Source organism: Callorhinus ursinus, unplaced genomic scaffold (genome assembly GCF_003265705.2).
Source record: "Callorhinus ursinus isolate GAN/ISIS: 27379988/994484 unplaced genomic scaffold, GSC_fseal_2.0 scaffold10, whole genome shotgun sequence".
Taxonomy (NCBI): domain Eukaryota; kingdom Metazoa; phylum Chordata; class Mammalia; order Carnivora; family Otariidae; genus Callorhinus; species Callorhinus ursinus.
Window position 1 is genome coordinate 75,358,027 of NW_027397072.1, and position 12,094 is coordinate 75,370,120.

The 12,094-nt window shown below is 38.5% G+C and overlaps 1 protein-coding gene across 5 annotated transcripts in view; it reads right to left on the reverse strand.

Moving 5' to 3' along the window:
• Positions 1-12,094, reverse strand: part of CAMKMT (calmodulin-lysine N-methyltransferase) — a 379,199-nt gene that overhangs the window by 101,859 nt on the left and 265,246 nt on the right. The window lies entirely within an intron of this gene.

The following is a 12,094-nucleotide window of genomic DNA, read 5'->3' on the forward strand; positions in this document are numbered from 1 at the left end:
ATGGGTTTAATTTTTTTAATTGTTAATTTTTTAAATGAATTTGTAAGTAAATATATTTTAAATGTCTCAGTTTTTATTTCATAGTTTTGATATAAGTATTGAGAGATAACAGCTCAGATAAACAAAAGCTCTTTGGGTTTTCAATAATTTTTAAAAATGTAACGGGTGCCTGACCAAAAAACTTGAGAACCACTGTTCTATAGTAACATGATGAGATACAGCAATGTGTCTTATTCTTCTATTTTTGCTAGGAAAATAGAATTAAATAATTTACATGGAACTAACTTGATAGATGGCTCTTTTGGGTAAAATAATCAGTTTAGGATGGTCATATTTTCCCAAGTAAGTGATACAATAAAGATCTAATACTATCATTAACAAACAGTACAAATTAAGGGGAGAATAGAAACTTTGCCACCTGTAGAAATAAACACTGTGAAGGACCATAAAGAAAATGCAGCCCTATTATTTCACTCTTACTTTATTTATTTATTTTCCACCTACTTTCAAAAGGATTGGAGACAACTTCCAATAAAAGCACAGGAACAATAAGACCAACGACTAACAACACAGGATGAAAGGCCAACACTTAGTAGGAAGGGGGAAAGGGAGGGAATGAAGTGGAAGCAAACAATATTAAGCCCTATTTGCGGACAGCCACAGCAATTAAGCATGAGTACTAGCTCCATGTTTGCTAGCAGTCAAAGTAAAGAGCAAAATGGCATGAATGAAATGATTCCCACTGTCTAGAAGGAAATAGGCTAGCTCTTTAGAAGACATAATCTTCCTTGGGGACCTGAACTCTGGAAACGTTTATTTAATCTATCACAAGACTCTTTTCACTACCAGTGAGGAGGAGAGTAAAAGCAACAGTACCCTTGTTAAAGGAATTTCACACATTCTACTATTTTACAGTTGAGGAAATGGAGTCTACCAGAGGGCAAACAGATTGCCCAGAGCATACAGCTCTAAGCATCAAATCAAGACAAGATGTAAATTAGTCTGTCTGACTTCGAAGTACATGTCTTAACCACTTTGCTCATCTGTCAAGGTCTTCATGTTAAATCACACGTTTCCTAAAAAAAAAAAAAAAAATTCTTATTCCAGTGTCCTTTGGTCCCCATCCCTGGCCAGTAGTTTCTCCCAATACTGTGAGAGTAAAAAAAAAAAAAGAATATCCCCACAAATTTTTAAATTGTACCCTTTGAGAACCACTGGTAGAGAACCTTATAATAGGCCTCCCACGGTTGTGAATTAGACCACCATGAATACTCTCTCCAGGCCTAACATGATAAAGGGGAACACATGATCAATTTTAAAAATAAAAAATGGGTTACTTCGGAAAAACGGAACTTGCTTCATGAAAAACTTTCCTCTGGGAGCCTCACCCATTCTAGAGCCACCTCTGATGAGCCGTGTGTGTAAGAATTCAACAGGGATAAAGCTTGTACAATCAGAGGGGACAAAAAGTAAACATATCCTTTAGGTTCATGCATGTCAGACTGGTGTACACACATTCCAGAGGGGTACATAGTGGAGTGCCAAGGTTATATAGCACCACAGAATCAGAGTACGGGACAATCAAATTTAACCAAAGAATGGGGGGAGACACACCATTATTTTATATTAAAACACAGTATGGAGAAGAATGTAACAAGTATATGAATTTTAAAACTAAAACCTAAGATCTTAAAGAAATGTTGAGTGTGCTATGCTATTTTGGACTCTTGACTCTAAAGTACTCTTTAGTTTGGGGCGCCTGGGTGGCTCAGTCATTAAGCGTCTGCCTTCGGCTCAGATCATGATCCCAGAGACCTGGGATCGAGCCCTGCATCGGGCTCCCTGCTCAGCAGGAGCCTGCTTCTCCCTCTCCCACTCCCACTGCTTGTGTTCCATCTCTCGCTGTGTCTCTCTCTGTCAAATAAATAAAATATTAAAAAAAAATAAAGAGTACATCTAATCTTTGGTTAGGTGAAATGCTTGAGAATCCACCTTTGTCAGTTATTCTTGTATGTTACTAAGGTAAGATTTTTTTGTCCTAAGAATCTACAAAATAGTAAGCATGTAGCTAGAGAAGATACATTTTGAAGAACAGAATTGTCTTGCTTTCCTGTTTAAAGAAGTGGTGACCTACTTTCAGAAGTGGCCTCAGAAATACCTATAGTTTGAGGTATGATTTGTTCAGGAAAAGTTCCATTTCATCTATGCATGTGTTTAAGGACTCAGTTTAATCCCAAACTTATACACCATAAAGCATGGAAAGCACAACATTGGCCAGAAATATCTCAATGACACATGTTACCAAATTTCTGATCTGTTAGATCCTTCCATGGGGAGGATGAAGAGGTAGTTTTGGTCTGGATTTCAGATTCATGATATTCATCAGAAGCCACAAGGTTAAGATTTAAAGCTCTCTCCAAATGAGTTGGGTGAGACGTGCAGTCATTGCATTTTGGATGTGCATGTTTACATCATTGATCTCTTATATGTAAACACGCAAGATAAATCAATAATTTCTGCAACCCTATTTTGGCATCTATTCAGTTCTTTAATATGCTGGAAGCCTCAAAATGTAAAAGGGGTCTGGATTTTTCTCTAAACTGTACTCTGAGAGATCCTGACTTCCACAATAGGATGGCCTCATATGGCTCTCACACAAGTTGGATTTGGGTGGAACTACCCCTTGACTGGAACATGAGAACAAATTAAAAAAATTGTCTGTGTCTTCAGATATCTGAGTTAACTTTTAAATGCATTAATGATACCCATCTAGATATCAAAATGTCTCTGTGAAAAATCAATCATCTTGGTTCTGACAATAACTAGCCAAACAGCTTTGGTTGCTTCTCGAGAGCATTTGTGGTATGGAGGATGCTTATTTACCCTGTCGCTTGCAGTGACATTAAAGTATTAATCCAGTGCATGTGAAAGCAATCAAATTTTTTTGAATATAAGTTTAAGTGTGTTGTATCATTTAAAATAGGAACTTTTCCGTCAGAAAAAAAAATTTCTGCCCACTCTGATTTTTGTCATAATTTTTTTTTCTTACTTCGGGGGGTAATGGTGAGAGGGTGGGAGGAGGAGTGTTAGTGGCAAAAAAAAAAAAAAGGCGGGGGGCACATAGGTAATTCAGGCGGTTAAGCATCTGACTCTTGATGTCAGCTCAGGTCACAATCTCAGGGTCATGAGATAGAGCCCCGTCTCGGGCTCCACGCTCAGCGTGGACTCTGCTTGGGGTTCTCCCTCTCCTTCTCCCTCTGCCCCTCCCCCTGCTCACACATGTGCGAATTTTCTCTCTCTCCAAAAAAAAAAAAAAAAAAAAAAGCCTCTTCTGGGGGCCTACTTTAGCTTAGAATTAGAGGACATAATGAGTTTCAGAGGCTCAGTGAGACTCAGAGGGAAGGTCACAGTGGAATGGAGGGAGCAATGCTTATCTGGGTTTCAACAGCTCTTTGTGTTTCTCTAATTCATTTCACTGCAGTATGGAAGCCATGGGCAACAATGCCCCAGAATTTACATTTATTATCCACTCTTACTATTAAATACAGCACAGGCCTTCTAGAGACACCTAAAGAAGAACTGCTTTTTTTTTTTTTTCTTTTAAGGAGGCTCTATGCCCAGTGCAGAGCCCGATGCAGGGCTTGAACTCAGGACTCGGGATCAAGACCTGAGTTGAAATCAAGAGTTGGACATTTAACCAACTGAGCCACCCAGGTGCCCCAGAACTATTGCTTTTTTTTTTTTAAGCTTCTTCTTTTTTCCAGAAAAAAAATATTTTTGAGAAAAATTGTAGTATCTCAGAGTATATTTAATTATTCACTCTTATTGACAAGGCAGGGCCTTCCAAATATACTCTTCGATGTACCATTATTTGGGCTCAGGTTTTCGTTTCTGTTTTTGTTCTAAGAAAGAAAACTAATAATTCATTTTGAGAGAAATTTCTCATAGCACATAAGTTCATTGTCTTATGAATGAACGAATAATTTAACAAAGCACACATTCATCTTTTCCATCACAGCCTCACAGAAAGATAAATGAAAATATTTCAAATAAATAACATTACCTTACTTTAAGCAAAAAATCACTTGTAGGCAACTTGAAATAGTTTTTGTAATTATACTTCTCTAATGCTTTGGAAAGAACTCATTTCATAAAACATAATCTTCAGTGTTCTCATAGTACTCTAATCTCTGTTTGCTTGTTATAGATTATTTTCTCCATAATATCACTTAAAAGAAACTAATGTTTTGCCTGTCCTTCCCCCTCCTGCATCCACTTAAATCAACAAAACTGAAATGAAAAGCCTTCTGACCTATTTTTAATTCCACATCTCTTTTAGTTAGCACAAAAAAATTGTACCAGAAGAGGCTGATATTTGCCATATGATAAATGAGGCCTGCTAGCATCTCCAGATTCCAAGGCCATTAAATTAAATATAAAAAGATAAAGGTTATTGCAGACTTTATCGTGAAAATCAAAATGTCATCAAGTTGAACAAGCTCAGTAAGCATAGCTTCTCTCCCCTTGTGTCTCCTTTCATCCTAATTGTATAGCGCTCTCTTACACCCTATTGCACCCAAAACTCGAGAAGACTCTAGTGCTCCTCATTTTAAATACCCCTCTAAAATGGCCTTGCCTGAACATTTATGTTCTCATTTGGGTATAGATAGTGTAAGACCTATTTAAGAGAGAAGTTCAGATTGCTGAAAAGCACCTGTAATGTGCCACTTTCACTTAATTAAAAAGGCAACACCTTATTGTTTATATAATCAGCCTGGAAGTGGGTAAAATCAGAGGGGAAAAAAGATTAGCGCATGGTCCAATGACATTTTGCCTCCAGCAAGAAACTGCCTCATGTCAACCAGCTAAACAAAGCATCCAGGCTTTGAAAATAATGAGGGGAAACCGATCAGCATAATATATTACTAAGAGAGCACCGCCATTTAAAGCATTGAAATATTTAAAAACCATCTAAAACTATGTGTATGGGAGATCATCATTTGTCAAATACAATTGTACCAATGCACAATAAAAAATATGTTTCTTATGAAGAACCCAAATTAAGTTAGTACTTAGTTAGGACTTAGTAGTCCTAAAAACATCTTAAGTCTCAGATAATGTCAAAGTCAATATGAAGGTAATCTCTTTGACATCTAAAAATTCTTTTTTCCACCCTAACAAACTGAGTATATTTTATTTTAAATTCAGCAATTGTACTCCTCAGAATCTATTCTAAGGATATAATTGAACATGTGAGTCAAGATGTATAAATAAGGAAGTTCACCAAAGCATTGTCTGTAATAGCGAACAATGGGAAATAATCTAAATATCCAAAACCAAGGGATTAAACAAATTATGGTACTTGTATATAATGGAATACTATACAACCATAGAATGATTTCTAGAAATATTCGCAAGGTATCAAAGAAGCTCAGTTTTAAAACAGTGTGTAGTACATGATCCCATGAATATGCATAGAATAAACGTCTACAAGTGTACACAACTAATAGTTAACAGTTAATCTTTGGCTCCTGGCGTTAATAGTGGTTTTATTCTTCCTTATGATTACCTATATTTTCTAATTTTTCTAAAATGAATGTATATTATTTGGATAATGTATAAAACTTTTAAAGAAAGCAATAGAAATTATTTTTGCCCTCATGTGAAGGTTCATGGGTTATAGAATTCTAAACCTAAATATGCTCATTAAAATGACATAAAGCATCCCCCCCATACCTGGAATTGGAAATGTAATCCGATGTTTGAGATTCACCTTAGAAATTTACAGTAGTCATAGCCAAGATGATCAGGCTGAGATTATAAAATGTTAAATAGGCATTTCATTTGTAAGTGACAGGCCACTAGTTTTCTCTGTGAATTTATGATATCCACACACAGGTACTTCAGTTCATTGTAATTTGTAGCTGAACTGTTTGTCCAGATGAGTCTGGACAATATACATGGCAAGACCAAGAAACTTGATTCAAAGAAAGACTAATACTTTTCGTAAACAGACTTGATAATTCTAGAACTAAAGAATACTCCTAGTCCTTAGAAAATGAGAAAATTTAGGTTTCATTGTTTCACTTGGCAACTCTTTGATTGTTTCCTACCATGTCAGGTTTGTTGTAGGCATTTAGATGAGACCTTTTCAATTCTTATTTTAGATCAGTCTTTAAAACAAAAATAACTCCAAAAAATTACTATTCTCCTATGATAGCTATAATTCCAAAAGATTAATGTATATAAAAGAGGGATAACATTTTTCTTTAATCTTGGTTACCTATCAATAATATATTCTCTTCTTCCCAGTATAATCTAGGCCACTCCTGGGTGCCTGGGTGGCTCAGTCAGTAAAGCATCCAACTCTTGATTTCAGCCCAGGTCATGATCTGAGGGTTGTGAGATTGAGCCCCACATCAGGCTTAAGATTCTCTGTCTCCCTCTGCCTCTGCCCCCTCCCTCTGCTCTCTTTCTCTTTCAAAATAAATAAATTTTAAAAATAATAATCTAAGCTACTCTTTTTTGCATACCTTCTGCATAACCCCACTTTTATATAATCCTTGGAAATCTGAAACATAGCAGAAATGGCTCTAGAGATCTGAGTTCTAGTCCTAACTCTGCTACAGATGCTCTGGACAATCAGAGACAAGTTACTTTACTCCTCTGGGCCCAAATTTCCCTATCAACAAGATAAAACTATCTCTAATGCTTCTTGCAATTCTGAAAGCCTAGGGTTTTCTGTCAGTTTATTTTTTACAGCAAATGGCATGTCTGCTCACTGCTTCTTACTGTGGTGACTTTCTCATGACTTGTCTGGTTGAAATGATGATGACTAGTACTTAGTCAGCCAACACTTGTCCCACATCCACCTTGTGAAAAGAGCTCTTGGCCCCTTGAAGAAGATAATGAAAAGCAGAGGAGATACTCCATATCTTGAAGGGGCTCCCTAGCTAGCTGAAAAGATAAATAAAGCATCCAAGAGATGATGGCTAAAGGACTGTTCTTAGACAAGGATCAACAACCACAGGATTGTGCATTAGAAACTAACCAATGTATCCTGTGAGGCATCAAAATATGCCAAGTGACCAGATTTGATCAAAATGTGCACTGAGTCAGATGAAAGAGAGGGTTTGATACAGCTAATGGAAATGGGTTAGCAGAAATGGACTGAAGTATTTTGAGTATTTTCCCTGTTAATAAGAAGGGAAGCAGGCAACCAGCAGATGGCAAAGGAGGAGAAAGCATATGGCTTGGATAATCCACACTTTGGATGATCGGCCCCTGAATAACCGAAGGCAGACTGCGTTTCACTAGGGAGCCAGTAGATGTCCATTGTCCAGCACTGCTTTGCACGGATCCCCATTGTCTAGTCTTTACTTTGGAGATAGGGATTAACTCCTTTCCATCATCACTCCCACACCCACCCACCAGACTCCTTTTCTCCTAAAGGATATAAGTTGGTTATTTGGCATTAAGCCTATGTGCACAGGCATGAGTGTGGGTGCATGCATGCCTCTGTGTGTGTGTGTGTGTGCACGCACGCATATGTGTTATTACCTTGGGAGGCAGTGAGGTGTACTACCCCTAACTTTAATCTTCAGGTAGTGAATTCAGACCAGTGAATTCAAAACCTAGTCAACCATAGAGACATAATCTAATCAAGCCTGGGCAGTGGACGGCCCAAAGGGGCTGTCATCCCTGGTTATTTCTCAGCCCCCAAAGAGAGTTGGCCGCCTGTGTTCCCTCAGGGACAGTAGGCAGTCCACTAAGCCTGGGGAATACGCTAGGTACATCTCATCGGGAACAAGGAGCAGGGCAAATGATAGTGTTTTTACAGTTCTTATAAACCCTGCCTCTGAGAAGGGAGGAGCAAATCCTCTTAAAAGAATGCAAATAAAGAGACTGCTAAAATAGCGTCAACTGCACTGAATGCCGGCATTAAATCCACACTATTAGGTCCTATCTACTAAGTCAGAGGAGATCATTTGTTGTGGTGAAAGTAAAACTACTTTTCTCCAGCCTATGGGTAAGTTATTTTCTTTGAAAGTATGGCTTTCAAGTCTCAGCCACAAAGCCAAAACTAAAGTGAATGACAAGACAGGATTAAAATAATTACTTCACCAGTCAAAAAAATCGCCATTAATCATACAATGCACATATACTATATTAAAATGCTTTCTTCAAATGTCACCTTTTCTTATCAGAATAATCCTACCACTTAGAACAAGACTTACTTTCTGAAAGAAAAACATCTGGTGTGATTTACAATACTACTGTGAGCAAAAATTTCTTCCCAGAAAGCTCATTAAATTCTCCTTACCTCCTAATGGTTTCATTAACATGCAAGAAGTACAGGAGGATTTTAAACCAAATAGTAAGTTGACTATGCTTAAACATTTTTTAAATTACAATAAAGTTTGGGAAATGATGGAAAAATGACTCATAATCTTATCACCTTAAAACAACTCCATGCTCCTGAACACTTTTCCACACACTCCCACCATCTCATTGTTACTGACTACCCATATGCATGCTTTTCAATTTTACATTATTGCAATTATATATACCACTTTAAAAACAATGTGACTTTAAAACACAAGTGTTTCTTCATGTTGCCACAGGTCTTCAGCGTTACACCTTTCATGGCTGCATTTCCAACCAAAGAATGCATCTTTATTCACCCACCCGTGCCTCTACTGTCAGACAAGTAGACGGCTCCCAAGTGTTCATGATTACAAATGATTCTACAATTCGTAACTTTATAAATACAGTTTTTTTCTACTTTAGAACTACTTAGTTAGGCTAAATTTCCAGAAATACTAATTGTGTGAATGTTTTTATAACTCAGGATGTATGTGCCACATGTTTTTCAAAGGGACTATAGCAATTGATGTCATTATCAGCAATGTAATAATTTATCAATTACACTGCAGCTGAAATTGCACTTTTTTAAAAAAAAGATTTTACTCATTTATTTGACAGAGAGAGAGAGCATGAGCGGGGGGCGGGGGGAGGAGCAGAGGGAGAGGGAGAAGCAGGCTCCCTGCTGACCAGGGAGCCTGATGCGGGGCTCTATCCCAGGACCCTGGGATCATGACCTGAGCTGAAGGCAGACACTTAACCGACTGAGCCACCCAGGTGCCCTGAAATTGCACTTTTTAAAAAAGGTTTTATTTATTTATTTATTTATTTATGTATGTATTTATTTATTTATTTTAGAGAGAGAGAGAGTGTGTGTGTGTGTGTGTGTGTGTGTGTGTGTGCGTGCGCGCGCGTGCGCGCCTGTGAGCAGGGGGAAGGGTAGAGGGGGAGGGACAAGCAGATTCCACACCTAGCGCGGAGCCTGACATGGGGCCCGATCTCATGACCCCGAGATCTTGACCTGAGCGGAAACCAACAGTCAGATGCCCAACTGACTGAGTCACCCAGACGCCCTTAGATTTCACTTTTTAATGATTGCTACATATTTTCCCATATGTTTGCATCAGACATATGGTGCTTTTATACAATGCCTGGTCACATCCTTTGGCCATCCATCTATTGGGGTCTTAACAGTTATAGGTAATATGCTGTTTATGTTTATTGTCTGATTTGGTTTAACATTTCCTAATTGACCATTCCCCCACTGAGTTTTTTTCTTGCACGAAAAGCTTTACATTTTTATACAGTTAGAACTCACAGATCATTTCTTTTATTATTTCTACTGTTTCTTACAATCTTAACAATTCTTATAATCTGTTTCTTACAACTTTTACAATCACACAAACATTCAGAAAAAATATGAAATATTTAACTCTTCAACACATTTATACATTTTGGGGGGGCCTATGGTACTAGGTATGGCTTTTATTTTTTATTTTATTTTTTTTAAAGATTTTATTTATTTATTTGAGGGAGAGAATGAGAGAGAGAGAGAGCACATGAGAGAGGGGAGGGTCAGAGGGAGAAGCAGACTCCCTGCCAAGCAGGGAACCTGATGCAGGACTCGATCCCAGGACTCCAGGATCATGACCTGAGCCGAAGGCAGTCGCTTAACGAACTGAGCCACCCAGGCGCCCTACGTATGGATTTTAAAACTCTTTTGCCTAAATGTGTAACCAGTTATTTGAATACTATTTATCACTCATATCGACACAGTTTTGTAGTTCAAATAAGTATGAATTATTTTAGGAAAAAAAGGAATTATTTTAACTAAAAACCTGGAATAAACTAGGCATGAAATAAATATTGTGAATGAAATTTAAGTAGGAATGAAAATAAGGCTCTTAAAAGTTTGTTACAAAACCTAGGTATAAAGAAACATAATTTGGAAATAGAGCATTTCTTATTTATGTACCAGGGGCAAAGTAATGGTGGTATGGATTGAATGCTATCCATCCGTCCTCCCCTCAAAAAGATAATGCTTAAATCCTAACTCCTACTACCTCAGAATGTAACCTTCTTTGGAAATAGGGTCATCGCAGACAAAATTAGTTAGGTGAAGATGAGGTCTTACTGGAGGAGGGTGGGCCCCTATTCCAATAGGACTGGCCACGTGAAGACAGAGACACAGGAGAGCATCACATGAGGATAATGGCAGAGACTGGAGTTACTCAGCTAAGCATAACCAAGCAACGCCAGAGATTGCCGGCAAACCAGCAGAAGCTAGGAACGTGCAGTGAAGTATTCCCCTATGGATTTCAAAGGACCCGGGCTCTGCTGACACCTAGTCTTTTTGACTTCTAGCCTCCAGAACTGTGAGACAATACATTTCTGTGGTTTAAAGCCACCCAGGTTGTGGTACCTGTCACAGTAGCACCAAGAAAGTAATACAAATGGCAACAACTATAAAAATAAGACCAAACCACGACTAGTGATGAAAAAGTTGCATTTCTTGCTCTGGCAGACACTACAGGTGGGCCAAGAGCATTCACAGTCTCCTTTCTCCTTACCTTCTTGCTCCAGAAAAATTGCTCGGCCTCCCTCAGTTCACAGTGGCCAGGTGGCCCCTTTCTGTCCAGTGAAATGCAACTGGAAGATTTGGGGGAAGGACTTTCCTTCCTGAGGGAATTACAAAGCCTCACAACTGACGTAGTTGCCCTGTTGGCCCTGAGAATGAAGGCCATGCAGTAAGGATAGTGGGGCAGGAAGACAGCTGAAGCCCAGGCCAGTAGATACTATATCTCTAACTTAGCTAAACACTACTTGCTAGGTTTTCTGTCATGACAGCCAAATGTTGGGAAAAAGAAGAATCAAACTTACTGTCATTTCAGTTTTATAAAGGGTCATGGAAACCTTGGCAGCAAACATCAAGCAGAATCTTCATCCATCCACCCATCCTATGATAGAGGATTTCTACGAGCAGACCCCTGTCCTCCCTTCAGGCTCCAGCTCGGGTGTGTCCTCTTTCATGAAGCTTTCTCTGGCTCCTCAGACAGACCTCAGTATCTGCTTTCTCCATTAATATCATTTGCACACCTCTATTTTTTTTAACCCTGATCATCTCATGTTGCAATGATCTGAACTTCTTTCTCCTTCTGACCAGGAGCACAGAGCCCCTCTTTTTTCATCTTACTACTACCAGCACCTAGGATTGAGCCTGGAACTTGGTAGGTACTCAGCAAATGATTGTTGAGTGAACAAAGCAATAAGAAAAGTCACTGAACCTCAAGGACAGGAAAACTAAAAGGAAATGAGGTCCAAGAGCATCAAGAGTATTACAGGCTTTTAATCATCAAATCATTTACTGAAAGGAAAACCTGACAGAGGTACCCCCAGAATCTTTACAACATCATCTCACTTATACTAACATTATGATTTAGTGGGATACATAAGTATCTATAATTTTTATTCCACTGCATAGTTTACTCTGTGCTAAGCATTGTGCTAAATGTCTTAATTATCTCATTGAATTCCCCCAACAACCTTCTCAGGCAGTGGTGGGGCTAGATGACTCTTACCAAGAAAGGGTTTATGTGAGCAATTTGGTTGGAAATGGATGACTAAAGTACTTGTCTGAAAGCTCTATTAACCTAGCTAGCCCACAGTCTTTCACTTGGACTGTATATTTATTTGGGGTGGCCGAGGGGAGCAAGCAGATGGAGACTGTGGA